Raw genomic sequence first — 24,159 nt, 5'->3', positions numbered from 1 at the left:
GTCTATATCAACAGCACCGTGATGTGTACATTTAGCACACTAACTTATGCATAGTAAATCCTCGTATATGAAGAATTAAATGATGTGAATTCTCAAAGTATTGGGTGATAATCGTAATCGATTGATTTGCCCTCACAATTGCTTGGTTCATATGCATAAAACTGTGCCTTGCATTGATACTCCACAACGGTGCACACATAGCACATTTGTTCAGACATGTAAAACACTGTAGATTGGCCTGCCCTCATACATTTCTCAGTGTATGAAAAGCACCCTGATCCACGGGCATGCCTCACTGAAAGCAAAAGATTCACTGCATATTGGGTCACGGTTGTAACGCACTTTCAAAGCTGCAACTACCGGTTGAAATTCATAATTTACTAGTGACATGCATGCATATAGTTCGTATTTGTACTTTAACCACTCACAATCGTATCAGTTTTTGTATTTTATTGTAGTGGTTGACATATATGACAGATAAATTATGTTTTGTACGTATGATATATGTGTTGACTCCCTCCAGAATTCCCGGGATCAATAGTTATATTCACTCAAATGCATCAGTCACACAATTATAGCTCCTATCTGCCAATATGCAGCTTGAGGCACTAATCACGAGTCAGTCTGCTGTCAGTCTGCTGCCTATGCCCAGTCCAGGTTAAAGAGTGGCCAGTGCCTTGTTAAACTTATGCGGAGTTTGCCCACTTTCCTCTTACTGTATTGGCTAATCGAACACCAGGCAGGCTGATTATCCTTGTAATCAAGAAACACAATTAATTGCTTGAGTGTATTAGTGTGCAGGGGGCATCCAGTTTTTTATACAAAAATATTAATAATTAGCTGTTGCAAAGTTATCCTGTGAGCCCTGTGCACTGCAAAGTTGTACTGACTTTTACTGATGGTAACTGACTGTATCCTGGACTCTGCTATGCAAGTCCTGGATCAGTGCGATGGTGAAAACACAGTGAAAACTCAGTGAAACACGCACACATACATGAGAGTTTACGATATCTTAGAGTACACTTATAATTGTCATGCCCTACCCTATACATCCCTAGTACATAATAGAACAGGGCGATTGAAACTACCTTCAAGTCCCTAGTATTTAATATGGCATGAAATTTAGATGTCGGGAGCCATGTTTTTATGTGCATGTGTGCATTGCTGCGACCCTGAGGTCGCTGTAAAGCTGCCTTGTGTTGCAGCACTGCTTTTAAAGATAAATAAATTGGCAGGCTGTATTGATGAAATAAGTTGCACCCAGGCAAAGAGGCTATCTGGTAGGAGAGGGTTCTACTAAACAGGAATGCCAGAGCAGGGGGGAGGTGTTGTAAAGCATGAGCTTCAAAGAAAGAATAGGACAAGCAGAGAAGGCCAGGTTCGTCTACCCCCATACTCTCTGACCCAGGCAGATGGCAGCCTCAAGGTAGGAGAGATTTGGAAATTAGCTACCCTGGAAGTTCGCTTAACTAATTATTGCTCCTCTGCTGAGCCTTTAGCCATATTGAGTTTTGGAGGAATAGTGCATTCTGGGAGAACAATATGCCACACTTTGGAGAAAGTGGTCATGCTCTGGGGTGTCGAGGGAAGTGCTCACTTGCTTGACCCCAGGGAACACTGATTACATTTCTGAGAGCAGCAGAGCCTTTCAGATTAACTACCCTGTATTCTGATTGACTGTACAGGCTGCATTATCTGGAACTTCAACCCTTTGGATATACCTTGCTTCAAGAGCACTAATTAGTGGACTCCCTGCAAGCTACAGGTTAAGAGAGCTCACCTGGATCATCACCACGAAGAATTCAAGGACCATTGTGGAGATTCCAGACCTTTGGATTTTGTTTGGGACACTTTGGACCCCTGAGAGGAACTTCAGGAAGAAGTTCCAGAAGTTTGGGACAACTATGGAAAAAAGTTCCATAAGTAAACTAACTAAACTGCGAGATCCAGGCTGGCTACTTTCATCAGCAAGCTGGCTTGGGATGCTGGTTCATCCTGCATAAAAGTTCTGGAGGTCCAACTTTCAGAGTGTGACTGGGAGCTCCCTGGAAAGCAAGCATGTCAACCCTCATTGAATACGGACTGGAAAAGACCATCGAGGGACCCAGGCATAAAAAGCTCCAGAAACGTTTATAGGTCCGCAGGTATATTTTTGAATGAGGTCTACCATGAGGGATATCCGAGCTGGGCTCCCTCACGGTTAGCCTGAAACTTTGACTTTTTCCCGGTCAAGCATGACCAGATGTCCCAAAGGGGCGCAATAGGTTTCTAAATGCTATATAGCGCTAAATCTTAAAACAAGAATATCTCGGATTTTGGTGTCATTTAGATAAAAGTATTTTCTATTTTTGTAAATCGGTGTTGAATTTTTGTTGTGTGTGGTGTCCTAATTATTTACTAAATTGGTGTCTTTGAACTCTCTACATACCTGTCTCATGGGTTGAGTCTGCTGCTGGCAGCCAAGCTACTAAAGGTGGTGCATGAGAATAATTTATTGAGACCTGTACTGCGCCCCAGACCCAATTAGTGGCCTTATTGCCAGTGGTAGATTTACATTTATGATGACAAATGACCCACTTTCCAACATTAGCCTGGCAGCAGATGGCAGATACTAGCAGCAACAGTGAGCCGCTCCAGTGATTGTGCCTCTATACGCAGACAAAATATCAAGAGAGGTTCATTCCAAATTAGGATACTGTTATCCAGATAATCAACATTCTTGATCAGCACTATGCATTTTTTTCAGTGGGGGGCAAGAAGAGAAACAAAGGGAGGAATGTTAAGGAAGGAGATGAAGGTTAGGGTGAGATGGGCATGAATGAAAGTGAAAATACAAAAGCAGCAGAGTGCTGTGCAAAGAAATGACTGGCATGCTCAAAAGAAGAAGGGGAGGAGAAATGGAGTGACTGTAAGACTGAAAGAAAAGAAGAAAGAAGATCTAGAGAGCCATAGAGAATTAGTGCGGTAGAGCAGAATGATGGGGGGGGGAGAGAAGCGGAGAGAAAGGTCAAAGGAAGGGTGATTGAACAATTAGGAAAGGGAGAGAGAGTGGAAGGTGTGAGGTAGGGCGTGAAGAGAGGGAAAGTGACAACGGATGAAAGAAAGGAGGGGACAACAAATAAAATGCTGGAGAATGGTGAGAGGATGTTAAGTGTTTGTCAGTATGTAACAAGAAATGAAAGATGTTTAGAGCCTTACACATGCTTTGTATAGTACTGTAAATAACTTTAGAATGCAATGCAGGTTTCTTGCGAGATTAGTAACTACTATTACTGGCTATTACTGGCCCCAATCGAATTATGAATTCAACCACAGGTATGCTTAATTTCAGTTTTAATTTAGCAAAAACATTATGAAATTCCTGGAGGACACACACAGAATCACTGCTTCACAGTAATTCCATGATTTTTAGTGGAGCCTATGATCATATTGTAATAAATCAGATTAACGCCAACCCCCCCCCCCTCCTTCCCTCCCCTTGGTTGAGTTATTGTTACCCCCAGTATCGACATATTTAAAGCTGGGGAAATCGTCTCAGTTTTGTAGGACACTGGTAATGAGGTGGCTATTGTCATCTTAGAAAAGAGATAGGTTGGTCTTGCAGCAGTTTTAACGCAGTTTGTAAGCCATTATTCTCAACAAAAGTGATATATTATGGTATGTATCTATTGACATAGTCATCATTGCTTTGCTCTAGACACTATAAAATATGACTAGAAGTGTTACACACAAATAATCAAAATCTTCTATATAAGCAGCTTGAAATAATGGAAATGTCATACATAAGCCATCTGAAAACATGAAAGCTATGTGCTCCTAATGAATCATCTGTTAATTTGCATGAAAACCTTTCTGGTTTGCATGCAAAATATACGGGTTCGCACATAATTTTATGGCTGATATACATAAAGTAATTTTTGTTCTTGTATCGCACTAATTTGAAAGCATTACATCCGGACGTGCGTGCATGATATACTGGTTCCCAAGTGCAACTTGACACCATGCATGTTTACTGTACATGCATAAAGGACATGCAGGAGCGCATAATTGTACCGTTCCTTTGAATAACAAAATCATTTATAAGTAACCTATATCTGTATCAATAATACATTTTTTTCTAAACATCACCTACTTATTTATGCACACCACTTTTTGTATGTCCAAAGAATGCAAGTAGTTTTTTCTTCTACAATCATTGCTTAATGAACATTAAACAATGTTGATTACTTGGGGTTTAGAATGAAGGCTGTGCTTCATATTGTGGCTAGCTTGCATTTGATTCAACATAATTAGAGGGGCTGGTATCTTTTTAAATGTAATGTTAATTTTTTGTGCTTTTTTGTGTTCAAAATAGTTTATTAAATTTTATAATAAACAGTGATAATACGAAAAGATTAATCTATAAAGTACCCATGTAGGCTGCATAACTGTGAAGAACAATAATTACATGTAAAACAGGTACAATGTAATATAGAAATAATAATAATGAAAATAAAGAGGAAGGGACAGGAACAAGCATAAATAAGTTACAAAACCATTTGAGTAGAGCTACTATCAGTTAAAAACATGAGCAACTTATAATATTAGTAAATAAATAGAGAAATATATATCTAAGAAGATAAATAATAATCAATCAGTTTCCAAAATAAATTATAAGAATTACAGTTGTGAGTAATACCAGTCAAAGATAAATGGGCACCTCTTCTAGAAAAAATAATCCATGACCACAAAGCATGAACACATAATAATGAGACATCTTTCCAACACGCTGCAATAGACTTTAAAGACGATGATAACAAAAAATTAACAATTTTACATTTTAAGTCTGACAAATCTTTGGAAAGAACAACAGATTTGCAAATCAACATTTCAAATGAGGTTCATCGGAGATATTGAGTATTTTTTGTATAACATCCCAAACTTCATTCTAAAATGTAAAAACAGATGTAGAATCAGAAACCATATGTTTTAACGAACCAGTATGTAAGTTTTAATGCCAACACTTTGAACGCGGAAAAGGTTTAGCCTGAAATAACCTTAAGGGGGACCATAAGCTATTGGACAGAATATAAGAATTTGTTTATTAGAGTGATACAGGTAACCACCTTGAGATATTGTTTAACCATATTTCTTTCCATGTATCATATGAAAAAGAGGTTGAAAGCTCATTATTCCAAAATGTTGAAATCATATCAATATTATTACCTTGAAATGCATTCATCTTGTTATACATTAATGAAACAGCATGAGAAAAAGAGGATAAAGTTTGATTATAAATTGATAAATCTAACTTAGTATTTGAAGTAATATTATGAGGAAAAGAATCTAATATAGAGTTACATAAAAGTTTGTATTTAAAGATATCATAAGATGGTAAGTGAAAATGTGCCTGCAATACATGAAACAATATGAAAATGTATTATTGTTGTAGATATCTTTGAGGTAAAAAAATACCAGCCTTAATCCATGAAAGTATTCAGGCTTGTTTTATACCATAATGGCATATCAACAGTGTTAGAAATGGTTGATTGAAAAAGTGAGTCAAAATCATTGAATATAAGTTTTGTGGATTTCAAAATAATCGACTCAAATAATATTGACTTGTTTGACATGGTTAACAAGGTAGACTCCTTTCCCCAAGAAGCCATGTAGGAGGATGAATCGGGTGGGAATGAATAAACCAAAGACAGCTTTGTTTCAAGATAAACGCTTTATGATAATTAAAAAATTCTGGTAAAGCAAATCCTCCATTACATTTAGACATTTTTCTTTTTTTATAACCAATACGAGGTGCTCTATTGTTCCAAAGAAACTTAGAAAGGTGTTAATTAACAACTTCATAAAACTTAATAGGAAATTGACTAGGAATCCTAGCTTAGAAATAAAAAAAAAACATGTGTGCTATAGTAATTTCTATTGTGTCCTTTTTCCCCCACCATGAAATGTGAAGCGAAGTCCATTTAGATGTTTTACCCTTAATATAATTTAAAATAGATTCACAATTCAATGATATTGATTTTTTTATAGATGAAGAGAACAAAATGCCAAGGTATTTGATTTTATTGCTTTGCCAAATTATTTCTTTTATGGGCAACATATCTGGAGTACAGTTACATTTTTAAATAGAAAAACTGTTTTATTGGTGTTTAACGTGTAACTAGAAATGAAGGAATATGATGAAATAATATCTAATAAAGGAGGAAGTGAGGATTCAGGATTGCTAATAAAAAAAGTGCATTATCTGCATATGCTAATGTTATAATAATAACCTCATTAATGTTAACACAAGTTATATCATTACATTTCCTAATACAGTCAAACAGAAGCTCAATAACAAGAAGAAATAGTAACAGGAAGAGTGGACAACCTTATCTGGTACCTCTAAAAAGAAAACAATTTGACCATTAATAAATAGACGAGAAGGAGGAGTAAAGAGCAGATATCATACGGATAAACAAATCACCAAAATTAAATGCTGCTAAAGTACGGAATAAAAATTGCCAATTAACTTTGTCAAAAGCTTTTTAATCATCCGATTCAAGTACCCCATATGGTAGGGATAAAATAAACCCCTGTTCGATAGTATGCAATAAAGGTCTTGTGTTACTGAAGGAATATCTATTTTTCATGAACCCAGACTGATCAGGATGGATAGGATAATCTAAATCAGAGATTAGTCTGGCTGCAAGCATTTTGGCATAAAGTTTACAATCCTAATTTATTGAGGAAATAGGGTGATCATTTGATACAAGTGTAGAGTCATTGTTGGATTTAGGTAACACAACAATCAAAGCCTCAGTCAAAGAACCTGAAGTTAATCCCGTAGAACTAAAATAAGGTAAAAAGTTTACACAAATGAAGAATACGTTGCACATCAAGTTCCTTATAAAATTCAGCAGGAATGCCATCAGGGCCTGGGGATTTATTTTGTTTAAGAGACTTAATGGGTAGTATAATTTATTTTACAATATTAGATACATCTAATTTATTTTTGGTTAATTGAGGAACTTTGGTAAACTGTATTTATATAAAAAAGAATCAATGAAAGAAGGATCATCGAAATTAGTTTTATTATATAGGGTATAATTCATTAACAATATCTTTTTGTGATAATGCAATTTTCCCATTGGGGCCATGAATTGAATTTATTTGTGTTTCATCCTTTTAAATGCTTAAATAGTTGGCCAAAAGCCAGCAAGATCTGATAGCATTAAAACAGAATTTGGCTTTAGAGTTAGGGAGCTGTATGCCCGATCTTGTGCTTGATATTGAATTAAACTCATATCAAAGTTTTTGTAATTCCATTCTATGTTGGGGTCATTGGAAAAGATTAAACGTTTTTCTGAAATTTTGCAGTTTGTTTGTCTAATTCCTTAATTTTTTCATTGAAAGCTATGTTTTCATGTGTCATAAGAGAAATGAAGACCACCCTTAAATAGGCTTTGAAAGTCTCCCATCGATTCACAATATATGTAGAGCCATATATGTAGAGCCTTCTGGGTTGGATTAAAAGTACTCTTGAAGTTCAGTTACATTTTGTTCATTGAAGACAGTGCTAGTAGACATGCGTCATCTTGATTGAGTTTTAACATTTGAGCTAAGTTGTAGTACCATGGGAATCAAGACATTACCTGAAATATAAATTTTGCAGGTATTAGGAGTAACAAATTAATTAATTAATTGTCGAGAAACTAATAAATAATCTACACTTGAGTACAAGTTATGAGGATTAGAGAAAAGAGTAAACATGTTTTCAATAGTAAAATATAGTCGTCATATATTGTAATTGTAATTGTATTGTAATTGCATTTCTATAGCGCTTACTACCCCTGACGAGGCGTCGAAGCGCTTTTTCGGCGGGTAGCACGCTACTCTGGGACCCACAGAGAAATTAGTGTTGAATTAGTATAGTGAAACATGCAAGTACATTTTAAGTGGTGGATAGGTTAATCAGTTATTTGGATTTGGAATGATAGCAGAAGGATAGAGTAGGACAAAGGTTTGTATTTATTTATCGCTCGCTTGTTGACGCACACTATTCAGGGAGCCTATAGAGGATTAGTGGTGAATTAATATGGTGAAATATGAGGTGATTTCAGTGGTGGATATTAGTCTGTTACTTGGAGTGAGAAGGATAGCGGATGGATAAAAGGGGAAGAAAGATTTGCATTCATATAGCACTTGTTACCCCTGATGGGCGTTGAAGCGCTTTTCTGGCGAGTAGCACGCCACTCCGGAACCCATAAAGGGTTAGTGTTCAAAATTAGTATAGCATAAATATGAAGTAATTTGAGTAGTAGATATGTTATTCAGTTATTTGGGCAGTATATTAGTATAGTTGAATATGGAATATGGAATTTGAGAAGTGAAACATGTTAGTCTGTTAATTTTTATTGAATAAGAACAGTGGAGGGATAAAAGAGTGAAGGATTTTCTTTTTTTTTTTTTAAAGTCTTAGCAGATGGAAGAAGCTTTTAGATGAGTAAAAAGGAGTTTTGGAGGGAAGGGGTCAGAGGGGAGAGTTTGTAAAAAGAGGTGTCAGATGATGCAAGGAGGTGTAGAGCAGGAGAGAGTCTAGAAAAGGTTATTTTGGCGATCATAGTAGTGGTGTGGGGTTTGGGATAAATGAGAGTGGATGTAGATGATATGTTGATAGATCTATAGGATGAGAGATAGGGTGTTGCATTAGAAGGAGTAGTAGAAAAAAGTTTGAGAGGAGTCAGAAGGTTGGGGTAGAAGATATGAGTGAGGTATAGGCTGAGAAATAGGCTAGTGCATTGGAAATGCTAAATTAGAAGAAAGAGATAAGTATATAGATCCATAAGTACATTAAAAGTATATAGATACATAAAAAAGTAAGTATATTTACATTAAATATATTGATAGAGGCACAGGATGAAAGATAGGGTAGTGCATTGGATATGCTTTTTCAGGAGAAAAGTAACAGACACACAGATCCAAGTACATGGAAGGTACATAGATGTACCGTGGAAGTATGTACATGTAGACCAAAAATGATTTTTATTTATTGATGATGATGATTATTATTATTATTATTTTTTCTTCTCTTATCAACAATTGTTTTACATGTTTTATAAATACACAAAGATAGGTACATATCTATAGTGAAAACAAATGCTTATATACAGAGGGATATGCTGTAAATTTCTATTTCCGTATGGTGCTTATGTGGGGAAGAGTCAGATCTTGAGTAGTTTTCTGAAGACAAGGTGGTTGTCGGTGGATCTTATGTTGGGGGGTAAAGAGTTCAATAATTTGGCTGCTTGAACAGAGAAGGATGTGCCACCCATTGTTTTTTCTTGTATGGTGGGATTTTGAGGCGAGATGCTCCTTTAGAGCGCAGGTTCCTTTGTTGAATGTGTTTGGTGATTTTATTCCTGATGAAGAGTGGTCCTATTCCATGTATTGCTTTGTGGGTAATACAAAGCAGCTTGGACGTGGATCTTCTGGCAACCGGTAACCAATGCAGGGCTTTCAAGGCAGGGGAGATGTGGTCTTGTGGTTTGATATGCAAGAGTAGTCTGGCAGCCGAGTTCTGAATCCGTTGTAGTCTTTTCATGGTCGCTAAAGGTGATCCGTGGTAGAGGCTATTGGCGTAATCGAGTTTGGATAGAACAAGGGAGATGGCAGCTTGGACCTTGTGTGGAAATCCCAAATGAGGGAAAATTTGTCTCAGCGTTTTTATAGTAGCAAAGCTTGATCTTGCTAGTTTATTTACTTGGACATTCATCGACAGCTTGGAGTCCATGGTCATTCCGAGGTTTCTTACTTCCTTTGATACTTTAGGCAGTGATCCCAGTTCATCAGGCCATGTGGCAAGCGGGTTGTAATTTTTCCAATCGCCACACGTGAGTATTTCAGTTTTTGAAGCATTCAATTTGAGATGGCTCCAAGTCATCCACTGATCCACGGCTCTGAGACAGCTGAAAATTGGTGATTTTCCAATGTCTTTGGGGCATTCCAGTTGAAGGAGTATTTGCATGTCATCTGCATAGTTGTAGCACGTGAGGTGAAATTTATTGATCAGTATTGGTAAAGACTTCATGTAGATGTTGAAAAGCATGGGCGAGATGATAGAACCTTGAGGGACCCCTGCTTTTGTGGCGTACGGTTTGGACGAGAAAGGTGGGGTGTGGATGACATTAGTTCTGTTTCGAAGGTAGGACGTGATCCAGTCTAGAGCAGTTCCCTCTATGCCGGCTTCATAAAGTCTTTGTTTCAGAGTGTCATGGTCAACCGTGTCAAAGGCAGCAGAGAGGTCCAAGAGGAGTAGCGCAGCAACCCCGTTGCGGTCAACTGTATTCTTTAGGTCATCCCAAATGGCAAGGAGGGAAGATTCAGTGCCTCTTCCCGGACGGAATCCTGTTTGGAAATCTGAAAGTATGTCATTTTCTTCAATGAATTGTGACATCTGGGCGAACGCTGCTCTTTCTATTAGTTTGCCCAGGAAAGGTCCATTTGTAATGGGTCTGTAGTTGTCGGGGTTCAGCGGGTCCAAGTTTGTTTTCTTCAGTAAAGGGCGTATGTATGACTTTTTGAGTTCTTCCGGAAATATTCCAGTAGTTAAGGAATCGTTGATGATTCTTCTTACTGGAATGGCAGCAGAGGTTGCTAAAAGAATTGTCTTGAAAGTTTGTGGCGGACATGGGTCAGAAGGGCTGCCGGCAGGCCTGCTTGCTTTGACCAGGTCCATAAATTTATCATGTGAGATGTGTTGGAAGGAACGGAGAGGCTTGATTAGAGCATTCTTGGATAGTTGTTTTGTACAAGGGTTGGTGCTGGTGCTTTGTTTCTGTTGTAAGTACGAGTCCAGCGTGTCTGCTTTGTCCTTGTAATGATTTGCCAGTTTGTCTGTGAAATCTTGAGTAACAGGATGAGTTCCTTCTAGGCAATTTGGTTTTCGAAATTCATTGAGTATTTTATAGAATTCTTTATTTGCACATTTAGCGTTTTGAATTCTGTCTGAATAGTACTTTTTCTTAGCTTTTTTGATAGCCGACTTATATAATCTGTTAATTTTTTGTAGGTTAAGTTTGTCTTGTTTGGCATTTGTTTTGAGCCAGGTGCGTTGCAGCTTTCTAGTTTGTTGTTTTATGATTTTTATTTCTATGTTTCTCCAAGGCGCTTTTTTCCTTTTGTTCTGTTGTGTGGTTTTGAGTGGTATCAGGATGTCAAACGCTTCATGTAGCCACTCATATAGATTCTGAACAGAATTTATGGTTTCCAGATTTATACTGGATGTTAGTTGTGTTTCCAAGTGTTCAAAATTGAGTTTGTTCCATGGCCGATAGGTGGATAGATGTAAGGTAGTTTTAGTTGAGTCGCTTAGTGTTGTTTTATGTTGGAAAGCAAGCAAGTGGTGGTCTGACCATGTGACTGGAGTTATCGTTTGAAAGGTAACTAGTTCAGTATTAGCAAAAATGACATCTAGGATATGTCCAGCGATGTGTGTCGGATTGGGGACAATCTGATGTAGGTTCAATGCGTCTAGGCCAGTGATTATTGTTTTTGGATGGGTCATATTGGTTTTATCAAACCAAATGTTAAGGTCACCCAGAATGCACAGGTTGGAGTGTATTGTTATCAGATTTGAAATTGTGTCTAGAAGTGCGTCTGGGAATGTTGCCTTGCTAGGTGGAGGTCTGTAAAGGAGCAGGAAATTACAGGTGGAAGACGGTGACCAGAAATTAGGATCTTCAACAGTTGGACCATACACAATAGGTAAAAACATAACTGTATCATGTATCTTAAATTTCACTATGACTTATCTACCTTCTGAATCTGAAGATTTACTCAAAATTTGACAATGTAACCTTTTTGCAAATAGAATAGCCACACCATGTTTTCCCACATAACAGGAGAAGATATAATTGAATCAACCCACTTTTTTTTCATAAAATTCACAACCTTGTCTTCGGTATGTGTTTCTTGTATGAAGCAGATATCCGCTATACAGATATCTAAATAATCTAATATTTTGTTGGTTTTACAGGATGTCGTAAACCTTCTGACATTCAAGGAAACTATTTTAATGTTATGGACATTAACCATCGTAAAGTAGAAAAAATAAAACTGAGAAGAAAAAAAAAAGTTTAAGTAAAGTAGCTCTAGAAAAGGGTAATAGGGAAACAAGGGCAAATGAAAAGGCAAACAAACATAGAAAAAACAACAATTAAACATTAATATCAAATTTGAATGACCGAACCATTGGACCCCTATGAGGAAATAAACAGTTAAATTAGCCATAAAAAAATAATCTAGCAATATTCAAGAAGCAGGATCATATGTATCCATAGAGTGCTTTGATTGTTGATCCAGAAATATTTGTAAATCTTCAGGTCGTTGGAAGGATTTCAAAAAATTATCTTTCCAAATTTGCATTGTTGAAGTATCAAAAAGACCATACTTAAGTCCAAGACTTCTTAACCGTGGATGAATGTCAGTGAATTCCTTGCGAATCTTAACAGTATTTTTAGCAAAGTCATGGTGAATAAACATGTTATTATCATTAAAGAAGGAATTTCAAGTGCCACTTTTCTTATCATGACTAAATGATGGAGACGTAAAACCTTGAAAATCATTTGTCTCACCTTTGTATTATGTGGAATACAATGACAAGGAATCATGTGAGCTTTATCTATTTCAAATTTCTCAGGAAATGTTATGTGCAAAAGACCAGGTTTTAAATGTTCAAAATATATTCTACAATCAGAACCTTCAACGTCTTCTAGTAAATTAAAAATGTGCAGGTTATACTGTCTGTTACGATTTCCAAATCCTGAAGAAGAGCAGACATAGGAGATATTTTTGCCATAAGCAGTGACAAATTATCAATTTCAACTTTTATTGTCTTTAATTTTAATTTCATTGTCAAAAATCATCAATGACACACTGGCCATATTTTTGCACAAGGAAGGTTCACTAGATTCCACCACTTTAGATTTAACAGGGGGAGGAGAAATATGTTGTTTCCTCTTATTGTGTGAGATCCAAGAGAAGGCTCTGGACTGGACCACCTCCTTCCTCTCCGGCAGAACATAGAGCGTCCTCCTCCCCCTTCCACTCCGATGCCACTGAGATCATTTGCGGCATACCCCAGGGCTCATCCCTCAGCCCAACGCTGTTCAACATCTACATGGCAGCCCTCGCCCACGTTGTATGACAGCACAACCTCAACATCATCTCCTATGCTGATGCCACCCGGCTTATCCTCTTCCTCACCAAAGACCCTCACACCACCATGACCAACCTCCTGAAGAAATGAAATGCGTCGCCGAATGGATGAGAAACAGCCAGCTGAAGCTGAACTCGGACAATGTGGAGGTCCTCATCCTAGGCTCTACCCCTTCAGCTTGGGATGACTCCTGGTGGCCGACAACACTAGGAACAACCCCGACACCCACTGACCACGCTTGCAACCTAGGGGTCATCCTCGTCTCCACCCTCTCTATGACTAAGCAGGTCAATGCAGTTTCCTCATCCTGCTTCAATGCCCTCCGAATGCTCCGCAGGATCTTCAAGTGAATCCCTACTGAAACTAGAAGAACAGTCACGCAGGCCCTCATCAGCAGCAGGCTGGACTATGAAAAGGCCCTCTATGCTGGAACGTCAGCCAAGCTCCTGAGACGACTGCATGCACCCAGGATGCCTCGGCATGTCTTATCCTTGACATCCTCCGCTGCAGCCACATTGCACCCCACCACCCCACCTAAGGGACCTGCACTGGCTCCCCATCATCAAGAGGATAACCTTCAAGCTCCTCATCCACTCCCACAAAGCCTTCCACAACATCGGCCCAGCATACCTCAACAGACGACTCAGTTTCTACACCCCCACCGCCAGCTCCGCTCTGCCGGCCTCGCCCTTGCCACAGTCCCTCGCATCTGAAGAATGAACGACTGTGGCAGATCCTTCTCTCCCCTTGCCACCATGACCTCCAACACCCTCCCCACCAACCTACGACAGACCCAAGATCTACTGGCCTTCCGAAGACTCCTCAAGACCTGGCTATTTGAATAGGAGCAGAACCCCCCTACAGCACATAGAGACCCTCACGGGTATGTAATGCACTTTACAAGTGTATTGATTGATTGATTGATTGATTGATTGTACATTTTTGTCCTCCATATCTCGCAACATAAAAATTGAGCAGACAAATATAATCAATATGTGGGGAAAAGTTAATACTGAAGAGAAAATCTTTCAATAGAGGCTGGTGCAGCAGCTAAAAACTGACTATGGGAGTGGCTAGGCCAAAGCCTTACCCTTTCCTGAATAATACTCCGCCCCTCTGACTGGAATGCTGGGCAGTACCTTGGTGAAGAGGTTGATGCAGCACAAGGATGTAGGAGGAACAGCCTCTGATGCTCTGTAAGGCTGGACAATCACCACAGCAGTCACTATACCCTTCAGAACATTGCTGCCAGTATTTAAAAGAATATTCAGGAAGTTAATCATTCCAAAATCGGCAATTAAGGGCTAATACAATGAGGAGCTCACCGGGGGGTGGCCATCTTGGTTTGCGCGCTCACTCGTCTCCAATAATGTTATTTTTTTAAATGTACTTTTACATTCTCAAATATTTTACCTTGCTCATTAATCATTGAAAGGGTGATTTAGCAGGCTGTAAATCCATTAGTATTCAAACAATATTTTACATTGTTTACTTTATGTTGCCAAAGTATGCCACAGATATGAATCCTGGTGGATTGGTCCTTCTTAGTTTTGCATAGGATCTTTTGATGTTTGGAAGCCAGATTTCCTTAGGATATTCTTGAAATTAAGAAGGGGATATTGTTACTCATATTTTGTTAAATAAACAAAACGTTTTCTTTTTTTTGCAAATCAAGTGAACTGTCCGAAAAGGGACAGTGCAAATCAAATAACAAATCAGCATTAACCTGGGTTCCTTTACACCTTTGCTCACTGTATTAAAACAGTCCCAATTTGAAAACCTAGAAGTAGGAAATGCTATTTTGTCGACTTTCCTGACCAATTATTCTGTATTCAATTCAATTGTGTAATTTAATTATTTATCACTTGCTCACTCTTAGTGCTCCATTATCAGCACTGTAATGTTCAATATTGGTGTTATTAAAATGCAAAAGTCCTTTTGTATGTATATTGAAAACACAAATAACAAAACAAATCAAATCAATATTTTCTTACCCTTCATAGTCTTATAGGACCGGATCAGCTGTTCTTTGAGCTCAATCAGTCAATCAATTAATCAGGGGTTTGTAAAGTGCACTACTCACCCCTGAGGGTCCCAAGGCACTGGGGGATGAGGAGGGGGATCTCCCGATCAGTCGAAGAGACAGGTATTGAGGTCCTTCCTGAATGTGTGCAGGGTTGGGGAGCATCTGATGTTCACGGGGAGCTCGTGCCAGGTCTTGGCTGTGATGTGGTAGAAAGCTCTGCAGAGGCTCCTCTTGGGTACACGGAAGGATAATCTCTCATTGAGGTATTTGGGTGCGATATTGTTGTGGGATTTGTAGGCATGGATGAGACTTTTGAAGTTGACCCTCTTCACGACAGGGAGCCAGTGGAGGTGTTGGGTCATGTGCTTGTGGCATGGAGTCCCGAGGACAAGTCTGGTGGTGGCATTCTGGACGGTCAGGTGCCTGTGTAGGAGATATCTGTTGATTCTGGCATATATGGCATTGCCGTAGTCCAGTCTGCTTCTTATGAGCACGTTGGTGATGATTTTTCTGCAATCACGGGGGTCCATTTGAAGGTCGTGCGGGGGATGCACAGGCAGTTGAAACTGGTGGAGGCGATGGCGTTGATCTGGCGGTTCATGGAGAGGGAAGAATCGAGGATGATGCCGACATTTTGTGCGTGGTCTGTATAGGTTGGTGGGTTCCCAAGGGCAGAGGGTCAATAGGAGTTGTCCCAGGTGGAGTTGCAGGGTCCGAGGATAGGGTCCTCTTTAGGAAGCTGTCTTTCATCCAGGCAGCCATGTTCTTCATTCCCTCCTGGAAGCAGAGTCTGGTGTCCTCAGGATTCTTTGTGATTGAGAGGATAAGCTGGGTGTCATCCACGTAGGAAACAATGCTGAGCCCATGCTGTCTAACGATGGTGGCAAGGGGGGCCATTTAGATGTTGAAGCGTGTGGGGCCTTGGGGTGCTCCGCAGTTGATGCTGGTGGGTTCAGAGAGGAAGGAAGGGAGTCTTATCCTCTGGATTTTGCATGAGAGAAAGTATCAGATCCAGTCAAGGGCAACTCCTTCTATCCCAGCGTCGTGAAGTCTGGCTGCGAGGTTGCGATGAGACATGGTGTCAAAGGCTGCAAAGAGGTCTAGAAGGATGAGGGCTGCAGTGTGTCTCTGAATTAGTAGCATGCGGATGTCATCTGTGGCAGCAAGGGGGGCGGTCTCGTGCTGAGGTTATTGCAGAATACAGAGTGGGAGGTGTCTAGGATGGAGTTCTCATCAATGAAGTAGGTCAGCTGAGCGTTCACAAGTCTTTCAGTGACTTTGGCCGCGAAAGGGAGGTGAGTGATCGGCCAGTAGTTTTTCAGGTCTGTTGGTTCGGCCATGGGCTTCTTGAGGAGAAGTTTAACCTTAGCCTGCTTCCAGTCATCTGGGAAGATGCCAGATGTGAAGGATGTGTTGATGGTAAGTCCAAGTCCGGGTGCGATGGCGGCTCTGTTGAATATGTGCAGTGGGCAGAGGTCAGTAGGGGCTCCTGAGAGGGTTTTATGCATGGTAGTGGTGATGTGTTCGACGGTGCCGGGATTCCAGGTCATGATGGTAGGCTTATCAGCCACCAAGGGGCAGAGGTGATGTCCAGCGATGGTTCATTTAAATTATCGTAGAGGTACTTGATTTTCTGGTGAAAGTATGAGCTGAGCTTGTCGCAGAGTTGCTGGGAAGGTGTGACGTCTGGGGCTTTGCTGGGTGGTTTGGTGAGTTGCTGTATGACACTGAACAAGTCCATGGTGTTGCTCGCATCGGTATGGACTTTGTCTCTTTTGAAGGTCCATTTATGGGGCTCCTGTGGTTGTTCTGTGCTTCCTGAGGTTTTCTGGTTTTGCCAGGTTTTCTCTAGGCATCTGCAAGCACATCTGGCTTCCTGTAGATCACTGGTGAACCAGGCGGCTTTCAGTGGGTATTGCTTTGCGGGGTGCCAGAGGGGTACGAGTATGTCAGTGAGATCCAGTGGTAAAGTCCTGTGGCTGCGGAGTTGCTGTTGGCTGTGGCACAGGGGGGTCTTGGCAGAGGGTGGTGATGAGGAATTCCTCTCTGACCTTCCTCCAGTTTCTTTGTGGCAGTCTTGGGGCAGGCTTGGCAGCGGTGGTGATGTTGATGGTGAAATGGATGCAGTGGTGGTCCGTCCAGGGTGGCTGGGTAGTGTGGATGAAACAGATGTTTGTTCCTCCCGCGAAGATGGGGTCTAGAGTGTATTTAGCCCAGTGTGTGGGTGTATTGTCCAGCTGCTTCAATCTGAGGTTGGGCGAGGCTGTCAAGGAGAGTGATGGGGAGGGGGTGGCTGTGGTTGCCGAGTTGAAAATGTAGGTCCCCTAGAAGAGTGCTGTCCGTGGAGGTGATTGCGTGGGGTGTGGCGAGCTCGGCAATGGTGGTTGCAGACTGGGTGTTAGGGCCCAATGGTCTGTAGATGAGAGTGCCACATAGCGTGATTCTGGGGCTGGTCTGGTTCTGGAAGTGGTAAGTGGTGTTTTCTACTCGCACGAATATGGTCGAGTCTGGTATCTATGAACCGCAAATGACGAGTTTAGTAAGTGTGCGCAGTTTCGCTGTGCTAACTTAAACCGTTCGTTTGTTATGTGGGTTTTTCATCTGTACCCACGGGTTCCATCTTAGATACGGCATCCATTTTGTCTCTTGCCCTCAAGTAGCCAGCGAACGGACGTTGTCCGCTTCGCGACCCTGGGACTCCCAAGATATTTGCGGAAGACACATGTTCTTTGTGAATGTCTTTATGACGAGGGGGTTGCTACTGTAAGGCAGATGGCGCCGCTCGAGGCTCATCTTGCCGCACGGACTTATTGTCTCAGCCGTGCATCTCATTAGGCACGTCCCTTTGATGCCTGTATCTCGTGTTTCCCGATACCTCCCCTTTTACACCCTTTCCGATCTCCCCACTGTCTCCGTCTTCATCTACACCTGTCCTCGTTCCTATTTCGATCTGTTTTACTGCTGATTGGAATTCGCTAATGATGGGAAGATGGTTTTTACAGTTGGGAACCGCCAAATGTTTCCGCACTTATGTTCCGGACCTCATGTGTTTCAAAGTGACCAAAGCGACCCCTCTGGGGGATAATGATGAGAACCGGGTTGTAAACTTTTGTGTGCCATGTTGTCCTATGGGTAAAAACTGTATAAAAGGAGCGATCCACAGAACCAATTTGAAGCAGTCTCCCCAAGTTGCACGTGGTGTACTTGTCGTGATCTCTGTGTTCCCTGCAGCAAATAAACCTTGAATCTTTGACGTCGAAGGAAGTGTCCCGTGTCTCTGTGATTCGTACGCCGGAGCAGGTTACCCACAAAGGTTTCAGGTGTTGTGCCCTGGCACCGCTGGGTCTTAAAGAACCCAGTCCTTCAGTTGGCGCCCAACGTGGGGCTGCATCAGTGGTACCGGTCCAAGCCCGACGATCGTGAGGAACTTCGTGTGAAATCTCCGAGGGAAGGTGCACTCCGCTTCATCGATCCTGTTGTCGAAATAAGTGGCCCGAAGACTTTTCCCGCGAAGATTCCCGCCTCCGGACGGCTGCGACGGACTGCTGCCCTGACTGTAGACCTGTTTTGGCGCCTGGCGTAGACCTTGGTATAGCGAGACGATTGACGGGCCTTCCTGGTGACGCCATCGATTTTTGAGTTAAGTATTTGTGGGTCGCTCCCATAGTGCTTGGTTGTTGACACTTTAGCGAGTGTTTTTGTTGTTAGCGCTGTGTGAGTGTTTTTGTCGGTGACACTTTGCTAGCGTACTTTGTTGTGTTGTTTGACGACTGCAGCCGCCAAAAACCGAGGGTTTTGTTCTTTGCTGGGACTTGGTAAATCCCGTAACCCTTGAAGTTTGTGAAACTCGGCTAGTGGGCAAGATGCCTGGTCGCAGTACTTTGTTTAGTTGTTTCAGACCTTGTGGTATGGATTCCCGACTGGAGGACTCGTGTCCGATACCTCCGGTTGGAACTCCCACGTATGAGCTCTATAGTAAGCATGGGCTAGGCCCAGTTACCTTTAACGATTACTGGATTAAATATACGAAAAAGGACGGCGACCTTCGTTGGCCACCTCATGGTAGCTTCGAGGCTCCGATCTTAGATAATCTAGAGATTAAATTGTTCGAAAGAAAGTCAAGGCCGGCCATGTTTGATGCCTTTCGGTTGTGGCGCAAAGAAGCCCGACAGAAAGAAATCAGACAGACTAAACGTAATCAGCGAGATAATGTTGCTACCATAGTGAAGAAAGCAGAGCAATTTCAGCGAGATAAGGAGGTTAAGGATAAGGAAGTGTTTGACCGATTACAGCGTATGACTGTAGATAAATGTTACCCCGCTTTGCCTACGGAGTCGGAAAAGAAGGAAGAGCCAGTTGAGGATCCCTTAATGTCTTATCTTATGAAGTCGCCACCTCCGTACGTACAGGGTACCGCAGCTCCTGTGGTCCCTGCCGTACCTATTCTACCGCCTATTCCTCCTCCGCCTGTTCCTCAACCTGCACCCGTTCTTCCGACTGTTCCTGCTCCTTTGTCTGTTTCTATTCCTACTGCTCCTCCGCTTCCACATACTCCTGTTCCCGCTACTGCTCCTGCTACTGCTCCTGTTTTGTTAACCCCTGCTGTTGCTACTGTCTCTACCCTTTCTCTTGTTAGTCCTGTATCGTATGCTTCTCCCTCTACTCGTAGTCGCAATTCTCCTCTTGCGGCTAGCTTCTTTCATTCGCTCGGACCTGTTCATGGGTCCGCTGGTTCTGATGGTCCTCAGAGACGTAGTCAGCTTCCTGGAAACAGAGAACGCGTTGCGTTATATAATATGGCGATGGGTTGGATGGTAAATCCTCTTAGGTGTCCACCCCGTGTTGTCCTCAAAACATTTTGTCAATTCAATATACCAACCCAGAGATATGTGTTTAATGAAATGTGCAAGTTCCTTTATGATCAAATAGCGGCTGATGCGCCTGACGAGGTGCTCACCGCTTTGTCTGACCTTCAGCTTCAGTTCGCAAATGGACTGATAGTGGATACTAACGTTCGACGTGCTGTTGAGCGGTTGCTATCTCTTCGTCCCGCTCCGATACCTCATGCATTGTTTGTTGAAGATATCGAAAAACAGCCAGATGAGTCTGGTCAATTCCCTATGCGTGAAGTTCCACCGGTTTGGATGCCAGGTAACCCCGCAGCTGCCCCTCCGGTCCCGCCGTATTTCCAGAGAGTATGGATACATCTCCCATGGAAAAGATCGGAAGTGTTACAGGTGAAGCAATCTTTGCCTGACCCTCGCAAAAATCCTGCAGGGTATTACAAAGAATTATCGCAGCTCGTAGATGCTACGGTAATGAATCTTGCCGATATCGACATGTTGTTTGGCAATGTCGTACCGCAACCGGTATGGGCTAAGATTCGTCAAGAAAATCACGCAAACGAACTAGGTGGTGATTGGGCGGCCATTGTAGCGGCAGATGGGTTGCAAGTTGGTGGCGCTAAGCCTGAACAGTTGATTGCTGCTCTCCCTCAAAGAATAATAACATTAATGAAAACTCTTATGCCAGCTATGAGAGTGAATTGGGACAAATTGTCAGCTTGTAAGCAAAAGAAGGATGAGAGTGTTTCCGACTTCTTTACGAGGTTCGAGGAAGCATTCATTGACCATAGTGGACAGGATATGGGTACCGAGGGTGGTCAGAGATTGTTTGTGGATAAATTTGTTTCGAATTTATTGCCCGATTTGAGCAATAAATTAAGGAATTCGGAAAGTGCATGGGCCGTTTCTACTTCGGCTCAGATATTGGCTACGGCACAATACTATGAGAATAGAGAAAAAGAAGAGAACGACCGTGCTGATAAAAAGACGAAAGAGCTCAAAACTAAAGTGTTGTTGCAACAAGCGTATCCTCCGCGGTCAAATCAGAATAATTCGCAACAGAATCGGTCACAGCCACAATCGAACAGATCCCAAACCCGTAATGACTCCTCCTCCCAAAGATCCTCGTTAGGGTACAATCAATGTGCTTATTGTAGACAGGAGGGACACATTAAATTCAATTGCCCCGTTTTGAATGAACGTAATAGTGGTAACTCATCTAGAGGAGGTCGTGGTGGTTCGCAGCAAACATCACGTGGTAGAGGTCGTGGTGCTCAGAATGATCGCTCAGACAACTCGTCTAATTCTACTAATTGTTTCGATCAACGTGGATCATCGCAAGGACGATCTGCGCAGTACAATGTAGACGATTATTACGTCGATCAGGGAACTGACGACAGTAATTACTAGGACAGCCATAGACAAGGAGAGGTAGTGGTATCAGTTCCGGTTGATCAGAGAGGGCCTTACGTCGCAGTTGCTACATCGGGCGTCGTTGAGCCTTTTCTGTTGGACACTGGTGCAGCGAAAAGTTCTATCATGCATTTGAAACTCCCTGGCGCACCTTTGTCTGGCTTAACAAATGTTTCAGTTGGATTCTCTGGCGCCCCCGTTAGCAATCCAGTTTCGCGCCCTTTGCCCCTTAAAATTGGGCCACGTGAGCTAGACGCTCCGTTGATTTTGACTACGGGTTGTGGTGAAAATCTTTTGGGCCTGGATTTGCTTAAACGTTTGTACGCAACTTTGTATTGTTCTCCTGCGGGTGTAAAGCTTACGTTAGGAGAGAGGGTTGTCTCTCCTATGTATTTGTCCCTCGATAAGCTCCCACCGGAATTGAGTTCTCTTCCTGCGTCTTTGTGGGCAACAGGTCCAAATGACGTGGGCCTACTTGATATCTCCCCTTATGTTGTTCAGTTGAAATCTAATGTGCGACTGCCACGTATTCCCCAATATCGTATCTCCCTTGATGGTGAACGAGCACTGTTGGCGATCATCTATGATTTGATCGAGAAAGATGTTATTGAAGAGACTCGGGGAAACGTGTGCAACAGCCCTGTGCTGCCCATTCTTAAACGTACTGATCCTTCAAAACCGCCTGTTTATCGTTTTGTTATCGATTTACGGGAGGTAAATTAAATTGTGGTTCCTCAATTTCCCGTTGTGCCTGACATCACGGCGCTACTGACTCTGATTCCAGCTTCTGCATCATGGTTTTCGGTGATTGACTTGAAAAATGCGTTTTTCAGCATCCCGATTGCCGAGGAGAGCAGGGACCTTTTCGGTTTCTCTCTCGGTGGACGTAGCTTCCGGTTCAAACGCGCTCCTCAGGGCTACTGTGAAAGTCCATCTATTTACAGCCAAGCCTTGAAGGGTCAACTGGACGCATTCAGGTTGCCGGTTGGTGCGGCCTTGATCCAATACGTCGACGATTTATTGGTGGCTGCTGATACTCAGGACATTTGCAAAATTGCTACGGTGTCGTTGCTGCAACATCTCTGTGAGTTAAATCACAAGGTGTCACCTTCTAAACTCCAATATTGTTGTCAAGAAGTAACCTATCTAGGTCACTTATTGTCAAAGGAGGGAAGGAGATTGACCCCAGAGAGAATTGCAGCGATTGCGCGAATGGCTGTGCCAAAAACCCAAAGAGATGTGCGTGCCTTTCTAGGTATCACGTCGTACTGTAGGCAATGGATTCCTAATTTTTCATTGCTAGCGAAACCATTGGTGGCTCTTACGTGCAAGGATGTTTCAACTCCTTTACCATGGACGGAAGAATGTCAGAAAAGTTTTTCTGAACTGCGTGATTCATTGTGTTCGGCTCCTGTGTTAGGTACTCCTGACTACAGTAAGCCGTTTACGTTATATGTTCACGAGAGAGAGGGTTGTGCTTTGAGTGTTCTAACGCAACCTTTTGGTGGTAAGCAACGTCCATGTGCATATTTTTCCTCGACCTTGGACCCAGTAGCTAGAGCATTGCCGAGTTGTTTACGAGCAACAGCGGCAGCTGCGGTCTCCATCCGACAATCAGCAGGATTGGTCATGGATAATATGCTTACGGTGATGGTTCCGCATGCAGTCGATACTCTTTTGAATCGAACGAAAAATCAGCACTTGACGAGTGCGAGGTTGTCTGGGTACGAATTGACGCTCTTGGCAAGCCACATTCAGATAAAACGTTGTAACGTTCTGAACCCGGCAACTCTGTTACCAATTAGCACAGAGTCAGATGAAGTAGCAGAACATGACTGCTACTTGAGGACTGAAGAGGAAACAAAAGGTCGAGTGGACCTTAAAAACACCCCATTGGAAGATCCGGATGGTACTTTGTATGTGGATGGGTCATGTTTTAAGTTGCCGAATGGCGATGTGACTACTGCTTATGCTGTTGTAACATTGAATACTGTTGTTGAGATTGCAAGGTTGAATCAGAATTCTGCCCAAGCTGCGGAGCTGATTGCTCTTACTAGAGCGCGTGTGTTAGCGAAAGGGAAACGTGTGAATGTGTTTACCGACAGCCAATACGCGTTTGGTGTCGCTCACAGTTTTGGACGATTGTGGAGAGAGAGAGGTTTCTTGACGTCGCACGGTACGAAGATACAGCATGGCCAGCTTGTGAATGATCTTTTGGATGCATTGACTTTGCCTACGCAAGTTGCGATTGTTAAGTGTAGTGCGCATCGTAAGGTGACGGATGATGTTGGTCGTGGTAATGCGTTTGCGGATGAGATTGCTAAGGAGACTGCCCGGAACCTTAGCACTCGAATGTATGTGACGAGTTCGGTTAGGTGGCCTACAGAATCGAGTATGTGTGAAGACACTATCGAGAGTGTGAAAGCAATTCAGAATGAGGCCACCGAGACTGAAAAGACGAAGTGGAAAGAAAGTACGGGAAAGTTGGATGCGAATGGTTGTTGGATTGATTTGTCGGATCAGAAAAGATGGATGTTGCCGGATGCGTATGTGCTGGCCGTTGTGACAATGGCGCATGGGTTAGCACATATTAGCGCGAAAGGTATTTGCAAGTTGCTATCTCCTGTGTGGAAGAATGATGGCATTACGAAATGTGCTGAACGTCTGGTGAAGAATTGTAT

The 24,159-nt window shown here is 42.1% G+C and overlaps 1 protein-coding gene across 1 annotated transcript in view; it reads left to right on the top strand.

The window, feature by feature from the left end:
- LOC147701313 (putative methyltransferase DDB_G0268948) overlaps window positions 1-24,159 on the top strand; it is a 284,191-nt gene that overhangs the window by 235,009 nt on the left and 25,023 nt on the right. The gene's annotated exons all lie outside the window — the stretch shown is intronic.

The sequence above is a fragment of the Lissotriton vulgaris genome, chromosome 7, assembly GCF_964263255.1.
Source record: "Lissotriton vulgaris chromosome 7, aLisVul1.2, whole genome shotgun sequence".
Taxonomy (NCBI): domain Eukaryota; kingdom Metazoa; phylum Chordata; class Amphibia; order Caudata; family Salamandridae; genus Lissotriton; species Lissotriton vulgaris.
The sequence above is the reverse complement of the archived record's forward strand: the minus strand, read 5'-3'. Positions and strand labels throughout refer to the sequence as shown.